The sequence below is a fragment of the Callorhinchus milii genome, unplaced genomic scaffold, assembly GCF_018977255.1.
Source record: "Callorhinchus milii isolate IMCB2004 unplaced genomic scaffold, IMCB_Cmil_1.0 Scaffold22, whole genome shotgun sequence".
Classification (NCBI taxonomy): domain Eukaryota; kingdom Metazoa; phylum Chordata; class Chondrichthyes; order Chimaeriformes; family Callorhinchidae; genus Callorhinchus; species Callorhinchus milii.
The window spans coordinates 5,130,088-5,143,646 of NW_024704763.1; positions in this window are offsets into that span (position 1 = coordinate 5,130,088).

The window sequence follows — 13,559 nt, forward strand, 5'->3', positions numbered from 1 at the left end:
ACACAGCCCAATTGGTCGCATTACACAGATGACATTTCCCTGGTTGCAACAGGGTTGTAACTGTCCTGTTGCGCTAACATTTATCGTGACAGTTAGAAACCTTGGATTGTATATATCCTATCTTGTATGTCACCCTCATGTATTACTTAGTTTAAAATTAGGAGAATGCTACAAATGTTTTTTAAAATCAGCAGGCACTCCTCTCACTGGATTGCAGACACTTGTTAACTGTACAGTTGAGAAATAAAACTAGACAAAGCTTAAAGTGCACCCCCCCACCCAAGAACGATCGCACTGATGGGAACACTACTGACAGATACAGCAGAGCGGACTGCTTTATGTTACGCAATTATCAGAGGAGTAGTAAACGCCTGAGCCCTTTGCTCTTAGAATAGAGAATGGAACTTGCACCTCACCAAACCTGAATTGCTGCTGAGAGCAACAAATTAATTCCTGGAGTGAATTCCTGCTGATCAGAGGCCAGGAACACCTCATTCTGCCTTCCACTGAAGGTTTTGAATAATTTTAAGGTAAAAGGCGTGGAATCCCACCTAGTATTAGCCTATATGGTAATTTTGTCATAAAGATGAATAAATGTGGAAATTTTTAAAAGAGCAGGCTTCAAAATCATGAGTGAATTTAAGAAGTTTCCAGAATCTTACCTTAAATTTTAAGACAAATCTTGCAGGCTAAGCCTAGGTGGAATTTAGGGCTTCTGGTGTCAGGTGCTTGACCCTAGTATTTAACATCTACAGAACTGTAGACGTGGCAGCTGTCATGAGAAAAAGCCTCCAAGCCAAAATTTGTGCAGTGAAATGAACGTGGATATGTGACAAGGAGCAACTACTCCATTCCTGGGATCAGAACCTCAGTGCCCATAAAGAAGCCTGGACAAGGCTGCTGGTTTAACATCTCACTTGAAGGTCGGCATCTCAACCCAGGCCTGAACCAGAATATCAATCTAGACAGTGAGCTTAAAGTCCAATCTTGTGGCTTGAACCCACAACCTTCTGACTCAGAGATGAGATTGCTACCTACTGAACCAAATACAGTGTTCACCACATATTCTTTACAATTTGTAATGCAGGTATGATTTTTTGGTCTGACCAAATATGGTAGAAATATCATGTCATTTTTGACACAGCTTTACTTTCAGCCTCACCTGTCACCCATCCCAACACCCAACCCTCTCTCTGTTCACATATTGCCTACCTCTCCCTCACCTCTTTACTTACTCCTCCCTCACCTATCCCTCATCTCCTCACCTACTCCCTCATTCTCTCATTCAACCACAGGCCAACACGCAAATAGAGTTTAAATCAGAAATGATCACTCCCTGCATGCATTCAAGCATGTTTTATTGTTCCATATTATGTTGGAATTTGGCAGTACTAAACAAAGACACTTTCTGAATGGGCAATATATTATTTAAAAACATAAAGTAAAACAACTGGAATTGGAAAATGTTTATGGTTGGGACTATTGTGGATTAAGCAAATTCTAATTGCTAGTTATTTCCTGGAATAAGCTCCAGGAACACTGACAACTCCCAACAGCAGCAGAACTGCCTCTTGTGGCCCAAAAATAACACGATCATATGAAAGGGAGAAAAAAAGCACAGCTCTGTGCAGTTCTTCTAGAGCTGAGTTCGCCTGGAACCGCTGTGGGAATGAATCCAAGCCAACAGACCCCACGCTGTGCTGATCGCCAGTCTAGTTTTGCAATCTCTATAGTAAACAGCTCAGCAAGTGCTGTCTTCCTTTGTCTCCGTAAATGATTGAATTGCGTTTCTGGTGTGTAATCTATGGCACAATCCAAGATGTCCACACCCTTTCCATTTTTCCTTCCCTACTGACGAAACTGACACACGCTGGCAAACATGTTGCATTTGCTGATCCGCCCTCGGCTACCTCATTCAAGAAACATTACATGTATGAGCCTTCACAGGAAGGGTCCAATACTGGGAGGGGGAGTGGAACCACAGCCAAATCTACTCAAACATCATCCACTATTCACACTACACATCGTTACTGCCGATGCCCCAAATCTCTCTTGGAATTAGCCTTAACGACAACAATAACCAACTTGCATTTATATAGCCCCCCCCCCTCAAGTAGGATGGTACTTATATAGCCCCCCTTAAGACCATGGTACAGGATTTTGGAAAATTGTTCAATGCAGTCTTAATTTTGGAAGCTTTCTTAACAACAATGGAAAACCTGTAAAATTAAAATTCAGCTCAATCTTAAAATTCCAACATGAAGGAGCCTCACCCAAAGTTCTATTCTGTTTATGGCATTGTTTTACACAGCTGTTCAGGAGTTATTAGCCTCTTGTTTTGTCATCCGGATTATAATGATGTCCACACTTTTACCTGTCACACAATTTGATGGTAATAGGAGGGTCTTGAGAAAAGTCTCCGAAGGATGGAGTCAATCACCCGTTTCTTTCTCAATGTAAGGAGTCCTCTGAGGGTCCCTACAGATCAATATTCTGGCAGCACCAACACACAATAAAGCCACCTCATATCCACAGGTTAAAGTAGTTGTAGTCATAACAGCAAAGTGTAAAGCTGAGGCCAAGATTGTTTGTCATCAAGCATAGCGAGGTACCCTGTGTGTGTCATAATGGAAGAGTCACGACACTGAGCAACAAGTGGAACATCATCATCTGAATCCCTTCGGCCCTCTAAAGACCTATATATTCGGCGGAATTAGGTCAATCTCCAATGTAAAGTGGCATCGGAGGTCAGCAATGTACTTCTGTTTCATTTCTCCCTATGTCGGTCCCTTTGTTCCCAGTGAAGAATCACATCATGATAAGATGATGCTCTTTATCTACTTTATCTTCGGGATGTGGGTAATACTGGTGTAATAAAGAACAAATAGCCAGAGGCAGGATTCCTAATATCTGGAATCAAGGAACAGAACTAACAAGAAATAACTTGGGTTTTTTTTAGCGTTAACATGGCAAAACATCCCAAAGTGCTTTATGGCAAAACATTCACCCCCAAAATACACAGTACCTGCACTTTACAATATAACCTTTGAAGCGCTTTGGGACATTATCCTGATATGAAAGGCTCTATCTTTCTTTGTCTCCGTAAATAATTGAATTGAGTTTCTGATGTGTAATCTATAGCACAGGTCAAGATGTCCCCACCCTTTCCATTTTTCCTTCCCTACTGACGTAACTGACACGCACTGGTAAATATGTTGCATTTGCTGTAGCAAATTATACATATTATTATTATACAGGGCAAACCCATTATAATGCTTGATCTTGGGTTCAAAAACTAGGCGCCACATTATAATAGTCCATGTAAGAAAATGACTGCTAGTCTCTGAACAGGGTTGCAATGTAGTGGCAAATTAAATCAATATTTTGTAAGCAAACACGGAGCCATTTTGCATTAACAGCAAGGTTCCACGAGTGAATGAACAACTTATCTGGAGGAAGAATGCTGGTCAGGTCATCAGGAGAAATTCTTCTCTTTTCCAACTGTGTCACAGAACCTATAACATCCACCTGAACAAGCAGATAGTAGTTTATTTAAATTGCTCATCCAAAAGACAGCACTAGCAACCATGCAGTGAACCCACAGTACTGCACTGGAATGTCAGCCTAGGCTGAGTTCATAGACCCAGACAGGGGCGCACTGAGGCATACTCTATCCTCCGACACCTGAAATGTTTGAATATTTGACAGTGTAAGGTAGACAGACATCAAGCCATCTATTCAGAATAAACACACCCACAGCACGTCATGGAGAGCACAACGCCTCTTGCAGGAATGATATGCTCAACTCGAACTGTGTTTACCACAGTTTCAGTCTAATAGCTGCTCCCCAGAACAGCTCAGTATCTGATTCCTGTAAAAGTCCAGCCACATTCCTTCTCCACACGGTTTCCTCCCTGACTTGCCCATCAAGTTAATTGTGCCCAGGTTCCTCAATAACAGTGACTACAGCTGGGATACATTAGTCAGAGCATTCGTTTGCATTCCTGCTCAGGCTCTGTAGTTTCGAACTCAGTCATGAAGAGAAAAGAGAAATACAATTGAACTTGGTTTCTCTTTCTAGAAATTTGCTTTTTTTAAAAAAACAGTGGAACCGGGCTGAAATTCTCCATGGATCCAATCTGATCAACGTCCAGTCACCATCCGGACAGTCAAGCTGAAGTGAAACTCGAAAAAAAGTTTAATAGTAAATTGATAGAAAGTTGCTTACTAACCTGAATCCTTAAATGAGTCGCTCAATTTCTTAACCGGTCATATCAGAGCCTAACATCACTCCACTAATCACTTATGTGGGGGACGGGGGTATGTGTTCAGGTTTTCTTCTTGGACTCCTGTCTTCTCTCTCCCTCATTCAAATGCACTCCTAAAAATATTCAGATTAGTTGCCTATTCATCTCATTGCTATTGTTTGCTATCAAATACACCCATTCAGGTGGACCCTAAAAACACTTTGCGAGAAGAGAAGAGAGTTTCTCCCAATCTTCTGGTCAACAAATAAATTGATCATTCACTTCATGACTGTTTGTGGGCACTTGCTGTGCACAAAATGACTGTGGCATTTGCATTCAACTACACTTACCCTGCAGCTTCACACTAATTCTTGGTGATGGACTTTAAGATGGTTCAACGATAGAGGCACTGTATCGATCGCAAGGATTACTGTTGTTGTTGTGAGTGAGGCATTCCTGGCCTGCATTAGCTGTCGAATATGCATTGAAAATTCTAATTACTCATGTTGTGAAGCGGTTCAAGACATTTTTCTTTCACTTGAAAGCCACTAATAAAAAGTAAGTTGTTGTTGAATTTCCTTGCAAGACTCCCTCGGGGCTCATACCCTTTGATGTGTGACGGAAAAATGAATAGTCCTGACCTGAGAGCACATCAAAGGCTGGGCTGCAGTCACACAGACCTCTCCCTCCTTGCCTGCCCACCCGCTCGCAGTGCATCTGTCTGAACAGGGACTGAGCAGTGACGCACTGCCCTGTACCTTGGGGCTGAAATCCATTCCTGTCTAGTTATTGAACTAAACATAATCTGTCTCCTCTTGAATTCTAAACCTGTGCTCGGAGGCCAAACTCACACGCTCAACAGTCTTAAAGGAGAACCATTCTGTTGGGGGGCAAGTGAAAGAAATATCTGTGATCTCCAACCTCTTGTGTCAGAGGTTTGGGAATGATCTGGGATACTGGGGTTGGTCCTGAGACCAAGTGGCTACTATTCTCTCTCTCTCAATAATCTAATACTTGTCCACTTCCATTTCTTGAAGCCGCTGCAGTGTGATCTGAGGTGGAGGGTGGGGGCAGGTGCAGTGGGCTAGCGCACCCTGAGCAGAGGCAGTGGGCAAAGGGATGGAGTGGGTTGTGAATCAGGAATATTTGCTCTCCGAGATGCTGCCCCCACATGAAGAGCACTATATAAATGCAACGTCTTGCTGTTCGATACTCCACTGATATTTCCCTGTGACATCCTATCCTACCCATCCCTTGCTAAAGAAAGCAAAGTATTGACAAAACGCAGGGAGCTAAGTGGGTGTTGGCTGCTGCTCACTGTTGTGCAGCTGAACTCCATGTGTCGACATTGACTCTCCACATTGCACCACAAACTGGTTACACTGGAAGCAGAAGGTCTGCCTCCTGCCTGTGGGCTGCTTAGCAGCTGATATTATACTTGCTCCAATTCCTCGGCACTGATGCTCACTTGAGAACACAGCCCGGGGAACGTGAGCTCAACCTGGCTGGATTAAACACAAAGCAACCATAAATTCACAAGAGTGAAACCAGACCTTTGCGCAGCTGGATCAAAGGAACACCGAACTTCCATTTTTAAAGTGCCTACAACATCGGAACGTTTCAAAACGCTTCACAGGTAATTATTGTTTGCACAAGCAAAGTCCCACAAACCACTATGATATGAATGATCACATTACCTGGAGTGTTATGGGCCAGATGCCTCACATTGCCAGGGGCAGTTGTTTTAGGGATCTGCGGGGCAGGTTATCCTATGGGTACAACAGGGTGACCTGTGGTTGGGAAGAATGTAACATGGGGATACAGCACAAAGTGCATAACGACTGCAGCCAGCCTTCCAGCTGCTGATGTGAGGCCAAGATAGTGCCAGCGTCGTAGATTCCAGACAAGTAGAAAAAAATATGTCTGGTTTACATTTTAGAAACTTTCCACACAGCCACTCAAAAACAACTCGATTAAAGCTGTTGATCTGCGTAACAGTGCTTCGGTCAGCACTGCGAGTCATGATGTCCAGTTTCCTCCTGATATACCATACAACAACTTGCTAGACAGTGTGACCAGGTCAACGAATAATAATCCTTGCATTCGATGTAACGCCTATAAGGTCAAAACATCTCAACGCCCTCAACAGTAATTATCAGTACGTGCAATGATTGTGCTTGCAAATAGATAGCACCAACCAGGAGGTGGATGATCTATTGCTCTGGAAGACTGTTGGCTAGGACACCAGAAAAACTTTTCAAAAAGCGTCATGGGATCTTTGGAACGTTCACCTAATATTTTCAGAACTTCAGTTTAACGTCTCATCTAAAGGACAGCACCTCTGACATTGCAGGACTCCTCCAATACTGCACTGGAATGTCAACCAAGACTGTGAGCTCAATTTACCCAAGCTGCTGACCCAAAGGTTTACCAACCGAACTAAGCTTCCAATTCTATTGGGGGGTTTGATAATTTGTTTTCTATTTCACTTCATCTGTGCCAATGAAAAAGCCTGAGGCATTATAATAGTAATAATCCTTACATTATAGAGCCTTTCACGTCAGTAGGATGCCAAAACACTTCACATGACTTACAGGAAGGTCAGTGACCGTGTATTTTGTTGGCAAATGCCGCTGCTGATTTGTGCATAGCAACTTCCCACAAACAGCATTGTCTCTTTAAGGAATGGCTTTCAAGAAGTTATTTGCATTCCACTTCCTGTGAAAATATTCCAGTGTTTAATAACTCCAAATGATCTTTGGACAAGAACAGGCAGAGCATGTTTACCCTGACACTCCCTGACCCTCTCTCATTCACATCTGATCTTGCAGCGTTTGCTGAGGGATTATTTAACCCTGGGATGGGTGAAGTTGTTCAATTGTCACACTTCCATTCAATCCATGTCTGCCTAAGAATAGGAGTACAGACTACAGGAATGTGTCGCTGGGAGTCTTGTTCCAAATTCCACTGGAGTGGGGATTGCAAGATCCTAAGGTTATGGGCACCCTGGGGACCTGACCTGAGTTTGATGTGTGCTGATGGTTGGTTTAGAGCAGGGTCTGTGTGTGCAACAGGAATCTCTGGAATGTGACCTTAGCAGTCGGGAAGCCAAGCCAGCAGCAGGGAATCTGCTTTATGAAATCCTTCAACGCCAAAGAGAATTGACATGGCTGAATCCTGTGAGACCTTCCCTGGCTCAGAACTATAGAAATTTACAGCACAGAAGGGGCCCTTCAGCCTTCAAGTCTGCGTTGACTCTCTGAAAGAGCTATCCGCTTAGTCCCATTCTCCTGCCTTTCCTGGAAACCCTTGTCTCTTTTTTAGGTATTTACCCAATTCCCTCTTAAAATTGAAATGCTGCTGGGACACTTCAGTGCTGTGTACAGTGACCTCAGTGATGTGTACATTGACCACTAACTAAATTCATGGCTATTTATGGAATTCTGCTACATGGAATCGCCTGCTGCTTTTGCATGCTCCAGTTGACAGTAATGTGTCAATCTACGAAGTGATTTGATGTTAGAGGAGATATATCAAACACAAAGAATATTATTATGAATTGAGATTTTTTTACAAAAGGGGGAAAAGAGGGGGAATGGGATTACAAGCTTCACCATGGTCTAAGAAACTGATGGAACAGGCTTGATACTCTCCTCGTGCTCCCGACCTCCTGTGATTGACGTGACAGTTTATCTGGATTTGGGTAACTTTATTGAAAGTTTTGTGGTTGAAACTTCCTTTTTACTTCATAGCTTTGATTAAACATCACAGTTATTTTATTGATAGCAAAAGTTACCAGCCAATGAAATTTGGATGAATTGCATACATGCAAACTTATAAAGCATCCATTCACCTTTCATAAGAGTGGCTCAGGTGAACAGTCCCTGAGGCCAATGATCTCATAGATACTTTAATAGTATCTATAATTAAAAGACATGGCACGTAGCAGAGGCACCTGGGGAACAATCTCCAGGTGAGTCTTTGATTCAATAACAGCTTTTAAAAGAGAAGTAGATAATTATTTGGGGAGGACAAGTTTGCAGGGCTACGGGGAGAGAGCAGGGGTAGTGGGATTGGTTTGGTTAGCTCTTTTCAAAGAGCCAGCACAGATACGATGGGCTGAATGGCCTCCTTCTGTGCTGTATAATTCTATGATTCTGTGATTCTGAGGCAGGAGGTCTTTGTTCCATTTAAAAAGAGTTAGCAATGTCACTTTAAGAGAAAGTGGACTGCGTTGCTTTAAGGACTGAGCTTCCGAATCCAAAAGCCACATCATCTGAAACCAAGGAGATGGTTGGACTAAACTGAAGTAAACAGCTATTAAATCCACAGGCTGCAGAAAGTGTGCTTGAGATCAGCAGCCAATGGACAGGAAGTGTACAGAGTCCACAGAAAAATAACACTGAAATGTAGAGGTAGTGGGTTACATTAGAGAGCCTGCAGTGAGCATATTAAATTAAAAGTGTGGAGTTTATTTAAGAATGTGTGGATTATACAATACGAGCTTACACTTATGGAGTTCCTTTCACTCTGGGAGGACTCTATAACATAGAGCGATACAGTAAGGCTCCCACCCCAGCTTGGGTGCCCAACCAACATGGTTAAGCACTTTGGAATGTCCTCCAGCCATGAAAGGTGCAATATAAATGTAAATAATAATCCGGTGCATTTGATATAGCGCCTTATCACGACTTTGAGATGTCTCAAAGCCCTTCACAAATGTGTATTGTATAAGAGAGTGTTCCAGTGAGGGCTGGGCTATGAGAGTGTTCCAGTGAGGGCTGGGCTATGAGAGTGTTAAAGTGAGGGCTGGGCTATGAGAGTGTTACAGTGAGGGCTGGGCTATGAGAGTGTTACAGTGAGGGCTGGGCTATGAGAGTGTTACAGTGAGGGCTGGGCTATGAGAGTGTTACAGTGAGGGCTGGGCTATGAGAGTGTTACAGTGAGGGCTGGGCTATGAGAGTGTTACAGTGAGGTGTGAGCCGCATGTTGTGGAATTTTACAATAAGAGGAGTGGAGGATATTGACGAACGTTAAGAATAAGGGATCTGTGTTAACATGACTGCAATCCAGAGGTGCAGTACTGTAAATCAGAAATAGTTGTGCGTTAATCTTAATAGATTGCAGGTAGGCAGGCAGGCAGCGTGTTTGATCCCGTGGGGTTATGTTGAGACTCATCCAAGTTGTGCAACTGCCGTACAGCTGTTCCCAGATGGTTGGCTCCCCTCCCCACCGAGAACAGGTGCTGTGGTAAAGGCCCTGTCTTAGGCTCTTAGACATAAATGTGACTGATCAAGAGATAACCAACAAAGCAGCTGATTGTACCTTGCTGCATTTTATATAAATATTTCTAATCCTAGCTTTACGCACCTGGCACTAGATAGCTGGCACCGTACACCTCTGCCAAACTGAATGAGTAGATGTGTCCATTTCTTATAGCCCTATTCACTTAACATGTGCCAGTCTCCTTCCAGCTGTCTGCAGGCGTGCGTCAGAGTGAGTCTCAATCTTTCCCACTCTCTATGGGGAAAGGCTCGACTTTAACCCAGTGCTGCCCTCTGATGGAGCGGCCAAGATTGGCAACTGGGGAGGCCGGAGTGGGTGGGTGTGTGGGCTTTACTTCTGCAAAACTTTTGGATACTGTGACAAGATATAAGATTGCACCATTTGAGTACGAGACAGACAGGTATGGCACATAGTTGAGAAAGGTGTGGAGTCTCTGTCCTATTCACCCATCAGGAGAGGAGACTTGTGGGGGTGGAAAGGCAGACACATAAACACTGAGAGGCCATGGAGCTAGGAAAAACTTATGCACTATTGGGAATTGACCAGTAAGACAAACTAAATAAGACAAATTTGGTAACAAGAATGTACACAGTAGAGATGTACATGGCATGGATAATAATAATCCTTGCATTTGATATAGCACCTTATCACGTCATCGAGATGTCTCAAAGTGCTTCACAGAATATACTGTATATATATATACTATTATTGATTATCTATTTTGTGGGCAAAAAGCGGCTGGCAACTGTGCACAGCAGTGCCCCACAAACGATCGTGGACCAAATTATTTTTTTTTTTAAATCTGGATATAATGTACATGGATATCCAGTAGGTTAGACATGGTGGCATTGTACACAATAGGGGTGTACTTGACAGGGGTGCACAAGATGCAGTTGTACTTGCTGAGTGTTCATGAGAGGAGCATGTATACAAGGCAAGGCTGCTGGACGTGGCAGGGGCAGTAGAAAGGGATGTACACAAATGTCTTCTGGTGTTCCTGATCATCTAAAAAGGGTCATCTTCCCCTCAGCAGAATATCTCCTTCGAACAGCCACACAGAGTCCCTGACATATCACCAGCCCAGCCTCCTAGAGATGGTGCCATCCCTGTTAGACCTGTTAGGGACAGCTCGCCCACTCCCAGAGTCTGATGGTGTGCTTGTGCTTCGGCTGCGAGTGATGTCACAGTGTGCGCTTGTGTAGGGAATGGTTCATAACTCGTCCCCACCTCACGAGAGGAATGTGTTCCTGACATTTTGTCTGCCGGTAAACAAATCATTGTATTTACATCCCAGTGAGTTCACCAGCTGTGTGACGTCCTATTTGGCACCAGGCCATCAGTTCCCCAGCATGCACACCACCATCTGGCTCCGAGAGACACTGCAGGCTGCTCAGCCCTCTCTGATCCCCTCAGCTTCTACCTCACTGCTCACTCCGTGTGCCCTGCCAGCTGGGATTCAGAAGCGTGCCCTTACCTCCCCACTTTAAAGGCATCCACATTAGAGGATAGAATAGCTGCTAACTCACATGTACACACCAAAGGGCCAGAATTCCACTCTTCTTAGTATATAATAATAATAATCCTTGCATTTGATATCACGCCTTATCACATTGTTAAGAGGTCCGATATATTTCTACCCAATTTCTATAGAAGCGCTTTGAGACATCTCGAAAACATAAGGCACTCTATCAAACGCAAGGAGTTTTATTATTATCCCTGAAAGGAGCACCTGAATTTTTATCCAGAACTGGGAGACCAAACCCTAGATGAGGCTGGTAGAAGCAGACCCATCCCTGGAGTCTTTGTTTTCCACCCTTCCACCAAAGCCGTTTTGAAACTTGATCATTATAAATGTTTCAGGTGTCTCTAGGGTTTAGTCAGTAGAATCTAAAGTTACTGTAACCGCAGCTTAGACCATCACCAATACTGGCCTCATTGATCCAAAGTCGGATGTTAAGAAGAACCTGACGCAAGTTTGAACGTCCCAATGCCCTTCATCAAGACTGCAGTGTTGTGTCATCACCAAATATCACCTTTTTTGTGTTTATTGATATAAAAATTAACAATACTTCGGTATTTTCAGTATTGTTAATTACACATAGCACCAATTAAACAACTTAAAAGTAATTGCTGTCAAGTCTTGTTTTACCGGGTATTAATTTGTGTTATAGCAAAATCCTGTGAAGTCCTGTATATATTATCATAATGATACAGGACATCCAGAGAAACTCCACAGTATTGTCACCATTTCTAACATCCACCTGAACAGACAGGCAGATCTTCAGTTTAACATCCTATCCAAGGACAGTACTTCCTACAACACTGCGTTCCTGTAGTAAAACATTGGAGTGTCAGCCAGTTGAGGGGTTTGAACCCACAAGCTCCGACCCTAAACTGCAACCAAACTGATATGATTGTGTGAATGAAGAAAAGCTCTGCGTTTGTAAATTTTATTATCTTCAGCATGAGAAATGTACATCATATACACTAATTATGTACAATAGGAAATGTGTGCTTGGACATTCAGTACATTGTGAGTTTGTAGGAATTTCTTTTCTTTCACCTCAAACAGTTCCCGGATTCCAATTTCTCTGGTCATGAACAGCTTAGAAACTTCACCTATTCTTAGCCCGTTAGTCCATTTTCCTGTAAAATTTAAGATGGTACAGAAGTGTGGAAAATTCTTGAATTCATTCTTAATTTGGAAACCAATTATTTTAAAGAACGGTGGTACATTGGCTTCCACATTAAGGCTTTTTGAAGGAAAATTAAAAAAATTACCACAATTCTGTTCAACTGGAAATTTTAAGATTAAAAACGTCAAACGAGGTAAGGCTAGTTGGAATTTCAGGCCAGAGATTATTTGCGTGGTCCTTGTAATATAAACTAATTTGTCCATTCAGGGAAGTTCTGATAACTGAGACATATCCAATTTCATAACATTTAATCTTTGAAAAAGCATGGAATTTTTTTTTGATGATTTTGTGACATACTGTATGTATTTCCATACTCTTTGAAAATTTCCTCTGAATGAATTCTACAACCTTTATAAATAGAACACATGAATGAAAGGATTGGGTACTAGGTTACTATACACCTTCTATTTTGTCTTCTATTTCTCTGGTCAGAAGAGGAGATCCTGGATTTCCTAAGGGAAATGTCAAATCACCAATTTACTGGGTAGTTTCCTGAAGGAACTCAAACTGATGCCAGTCAGATACAAGATACAAAAGCAGTTCGGATGAAGAAGATCCTTTAGTACATTGGATCTCTTCCTTCCAAATTAGCCATCCTACCGCTTTCCCATGACAGCATCAAGCTATCCATGTTCTGGCCTCAACCCATTCCAGCCATAAATTAATCAACTTCTGTCTAAACAAATATTTCCTGTTGTCCGTCCTGAAATTCCCCTTCAAAACCCTGAATCTGCTCTCTTATTCCTGCTGCCTCAAATGCCTAGTGCACTTGTGATACTGGAATTGGGAAATTGGGAATGGAGTGGCTAAACAGTGCTTCCCTCAGTGAAGAAAGATTCCAGCCATTCCTTTCTTTAACAATTGAGATATTAAACATATTAAACAAATTGCTAAGAGTTTTCCCATGTGGTTGGCTTATTTCCTTCCCTTGCCATTCTGATGGCGGGGGTTGCTTTATATGTAGTGTTACAAGAGCTAGATAGTAAAATATTTGGACTATGGATTTTCTACTCACAGGACAGAGTAACTGGGTGTGAAACATGAATGGTTTTGGGTCAGGGTTAAACTAGTACAAGAAATCCAGACCTAGAACAAATTGCTTTCTGCGCTTGTACTGCACTGGGTCACACTGTGCAGCTGTTGTGCAATGTTAATGGTGATGTGCCTCCAACTGTATAGCAAGGCAAAGGGTCAAGGAAATGAAATGTATTATACCTAAAAATAAAAATCAACCAAGATCTTTTTACAATAATGTTTTTTCTTAATAAAAAATAAAAACAGTGCATTGATAAAGGCAACTGAATACAATTTGCACGCATTTGGCAGAGCA